Genomic DNA, 5,000 nt, shown 5'->3' on the forward strand with positions numbered 1-5,000 from the left:
AACACAGAAGCGTGAATCACAGGATGACCGTTGGTGATGTTTTTTAGCTGCAGCTTCTTCAGAAGAATCCATGCTTACGGGCGCTGCCATCTACCTCTATTCCAACTCATTGTTATGCAATTTGACGTATTTAAAAAATTTTTTTAACCATGTATATACTGAGTTTTTTTGACAAACAAAAACAGTACAACAAGGCACATAACATAAACTAGAAAGGAGACCAAGGATCAAATGTAGTAGCTGTAGTACCCACAGTCATGAATCTGTACATCCATTGGTGTATGCTTACACAAAATACATACAGCAGTTGTTTATCTCAACACCGTATAGCAGGGATCTTCAACAGGGGGTCCTGGACCCCCAGGGGGTCCACAGGGTCAATGCAGGGGGGCCTCCAAATTATTGTTAATTGTTGGGTTGTGATGTGTTGTATTGTTAACATATTATTAGCAATTATAACTCCCCTCTGATGATAGGCTTACTGGCCTATAGGTATAGTCACTAAGGCCATCCACAGATACAGTTCATCCTAAGGATTCAATGTGCCACATGTATGTTTAACATTAAAACATGATTTATAAAATCATGCCAACACTTATTAGGCTATTTAATAGCTTAGTATTATATGCAAAAAAGGTATGTATAAAGGCTTTAGCCGCCCTACATGTTACTGTATGCACAGTTTATTATGCAACTTAATTTTATACAATATATGTAGTAAGGGGTTGCTCTATCGTTCTCTCTGTTGAGGGGTCCTTGGCTTTAAAAACGTTGAAGACCCCTGCCGTATAGTACGGATGGCACACTACAGGCATTAGGAGTAGGGTTGGGTACCGAAACCTGGTTCCACTATGGAACATGTTCCTACGCAACGGATGCAAAAAATATCACACTTTCTCTGTAGTCTACCGTTAGATAGCTACCGTAAATGTAGGCTACTTTTAAAATGCCATATCTTCCCTCTGGGCTCACCAAAACGGACGTAAAAGCATATTAACCATTCACTGCACGTGATTGCTAGTAAACATATTACATCTTTGATGTCATTTTTCAGTTTTTAAAAGTACCGGTTCGGCATCGTAATCGTAAAAATCCAAACGATGCCCAACCGTAATTAGGAGTATGTCATCTTATTTGGACCAAAAAAAACCGCTCAGTCCAGCTAGTTATCACTCCAACCATCCACATCCATATGCTCAAGGAAGTTGAAGATTTCTTTTTTCCAAAACTCTATTTTTTGTTGTGTAACTTATCTTTTCTAAAGCGAAGTAAAAAGTCATTCCCCTCAACCATTGCACTGTGCCACAAGGTGTGTCTGATTTCCATGAGCAGGTAATGCATCGTTTGGCTTCTAAAAAACTAATATTCAGTAGAGATCTAACTTTGTTAGAGGTTGTAAAGCCATCCGGGTAGAGATTTAATAAGCATAATTTAGGGATAAGGGGCACTTCCTCGCCAGTGATCCAACACCTTCCTCCAGAAAGAGAGTATCTGTGGACACTCCCCTCTGACGTATTTTTGTAATCGATGACGTCAATAAATCGTCCGAGCCCCAGATACGATACACGGCTTACGATACCGATAATATCACGCTACCGCAATTCTGCGAAAATCAATACATTGCTAGACAATCCTTTTTCAGTCTGTAAATTAAAATGACACAACTATAGCGCAACTCTGGCTTCAGACTTTGGACTCAAACGTGGTTGGAGCATCTTGTTATTTTCCTCAGACTGCTGTTGAAAACCTCTTCCTCTTCGTTAACTTACGTTCAAGTTTCCCTCGTTCATGTGTTGAGCGCCACCTTGAGGAGCCGTGAAGTGGCGACGCTGAGAGCAGGGACATCTATTCAGAGTAGGGTTGCACGATACTGACAAAATGTGATATTGTGGTATCGATATTAATTTTGATATTTTTAAACATATGGAAAATTACAAAAGGTACAGGAAAACGCATCAAAATAGATTTATAACAAATACAACACAAGGTTTATTTCAACTGACGGTCATATTGGACTGGTCCAACACGAATAAATAAATAAATAAGGACCATGTCTACAGAACAGGACATGTTCTACTGGTTGGACAGTATATAATATATAAATAAAGAGAACAGGACATGTTCTACTGGTTGGACAGTATAAAATATATAAATAAAGAGAACAGGACATGTTCTATTGGTTAGACAGTATAAAATATATAAATAAAGAGAACAGGACATGTTCTATTGGTTAGACAGTATAAAATATATAAATAAAGAGAACAGGACATGTTCTACTGGTTGGACAGTATATAATATATAAATAAAGAGAACAGGACATGTTCTACTGGTTGGACAGTATAAAATATATAAATAAAGAGAACAGGACATGTTCTACTGGTTGGACAGTATAAAATATATAAATAAAGAGAACAGGACATGTTCTATTGGTTAGACAGTATAAAATATATAAATAAAGAGAACAGGACATGTTCTATTGGTTAGACAGTATAAAATATATAAATAAAGAGAACAGGACATGTTCTATTGGTTAGACAGTATAAAATATATAAATAAAGAGAACAGGACATGTTCTACTGGTTGGACAGTATATAATATATAAATAAAGAGAACAGGACATGTTCTACTGGTTGGACAGTATAAAATATATAAATAAAGAGAACAGGACATGTTCTATTGGTTGGACATAGTTGTCTCTATCTATTTCTTCACTCACACTGTCACTCTGTTGAAATATGCACACACGTGGTACGCTCCATAGGGTTTGTCACTTAGTGGCCCTGTGCGCTGACGTGCACTAATGTGCACGTGGCACGGTAACCACGGTAACTGGCCAATGAAACATGATCATTACAGCGTTTCAAGCTCTAAATCAAACACAACTAAGCCACACAGCCAACGGACGGGACGCAGCGCTCCACAAAATAAACTAAATATTGCATTACTTATCGCGACACTTTCGATATAATATTGCGCATCGTGATATCGCGATAACGATATTGAGTCAATATATCACGCACCCCTAATTCAGAGCGCCTTATTTTATTCTTTAAAATATCCATATTTGATGCCAGCGTATCGATTCTCGTATCACATGAAGAAGGACAACGATATGACAGATGAAAAATAGCCTTTTGGCTAATTCTGGCGTTTTTAACCCATGTAAAATCAGCTGTTTTATTAATTTGCCCTGTCCCCTTTCATAAATAAACTGAATTGAATACATATCCATATTTTGTCCCACGTCTTTGTTGTTTCCATAGCCTATTTAGCATCAACTTTTTCCCCCAAAGGCAAAAGACACGTCATGCGAGTGTAAAAAAATATTTTTGAGCATTTAGAATTGAGGATGTTTTATCGAATTATGCCGTTTCCATCCATTTTTCTAATGCGATACTTCAAAATGTGCATAAAAATACGTGAACGGAAACACAGCTCCTGTCCCGGTTGGTTTCTGTTTGATCCCTTTGAACCACACATGGAGTTCATTTAAAGCCAAACTCCATCCAGAGGAATCCACTTCTACTGAACTGATAAAATATTCAGATGACAGAGAAGACGAGGATTCATGAAGAGAGAGAGAGAGAGAGAGAGAGAGAGAGAGACAGGTGGTCAGACAGACAGGTTTCATGCCAAATACAGCCCTGGCTTTTACAGATTAAAATCCTCTCGGTCTTCCAGCTGCTGCAGCTTCTCGTCTTTATAAAATATGGATTTGATGTCTAACTGAATGAAGCTGCTGCAGTATGTTGTGCTGCTCTGAAAATCTCTACAGAGAATCTCCCAGGAAGATCCTGATTAGATCCACCTCAGCTGACTCCTTCTTTCTCCATGAAGGAGCAGTGATTCTCCTCCTCCTCGTCCTTCTGGATATCTGAGCTCTTTACGGCTGAAACCCTGCAGAGGAAACTCTTTTCGGCTGCTTGGATCGACCATGTCGTGCTTTCAGTCACCGCCCAGTAGTCTCGCATTGCCAGACCTTCCTCCACACGCTGCGTAGGAAGGTCTGGCTAGTCCACACAGCATTATGGAATAGGAGAAAAAAGGTGCTTTGGTTTATTGGCATTTATTTAAACCAATCACTAAGTCCGCTAAGCACCGGACAGAGCCACGGTGCCGCTGCAAAATAGCCTCGGGAAGGATCATGTTTTGGTGGAATGTGTGTACGTTCAAAAGTTGTTTTAGTCGTGCAACAGAAAACTCAGATTGGACAGATAGTCTAGCTAGCTGCAGAGTTCTGAGGAGCAGTTAACCACAGTCCATAGTTTAGAACGCCAACACAAAGAACAAGGAAGGGGAGCAAACATGCTCAGCTCAAAGTGAACTGTGTATAGGGAAGAACTGAACAATGGTTCATCACTTCGCCTGAAGTTCTCAAGTAAGATTACCTCGTTGGAACAACACTGTACATTTTGTAAATGATTCAAATCACATTACGTTTTAAGGGGATGGAAGAATGAAGGGTTGCCGTCAATCCAGGATTGGGCCTGTGAGATGGCTAGGGTGGCGGCGTTTGGAAAGATGTCATATAAACGGTTTGCCAGATTGGATGTCTAGACTAGAAAATGGGGAAAGTATCTGAACTTTCTGGAGGGCTCCTAAGAAGCTTTGTGCTGGGGGAGAGACGTGCATGATGGGCTGATGGTGTTGTGAGTTTGGTGTGTGTAAAAAAGAAAGAAAAAAAGAAAGTTAATCACAAAAAAATCCCATTCTGTGTGGCCCTGCTAATTGGTATCACTCTACACCGTGCAGTAACCCTAACCCTGCTTACGCTCACCGGCAAACTCCCCTGAAAGCCGTTATCGAGTTGCATTATGGGAAATCAGGTTCAGGTTACTTTTTTGGTACCCGTAGGTAAACTAGGTTTACAGTCTAAGAGGCAGGACGTCCTTAAAACTTTGTAGACCACCACATAAACATGGAACACATTAAAACAGACAGTAGAACATGGATAAAAAACAGTACATGACCAAGGTGCTTGTGTGTTGTGTGCAAGAAAT

At 39.8% G+C, this 5,000-nt stretch overlaps 1 protein-coding gene across 1 annotated transcript in view; it reads right to left on the bottom strand.

The window, feature by feature from the left end:
* grm6a (glutamate receptor, metabotropic 6a) overlaps positions 1 to 5,000 on the bottom strand; it is a 48,783-nt gene that overhangs the window by 26,247 nt on the left and 17,536 nt on the right. The window lies entirely within an intron of this gene.

The sequence above is a fragment of the Sander lucioperca genome, chromosome 12 (genome assembly GCF_008315115.2).
Source record: "Sander lucioperca isolate FBNREF2018 chromosome 12, SLUC_FBN_1.2, whole genome shotgun sequence".
Lineage (NCBI taxonomy): Eukaryota > Metazoa > Chordata > Actinopteri > Perciformes > Percidae > Sander > Sander lucioperca.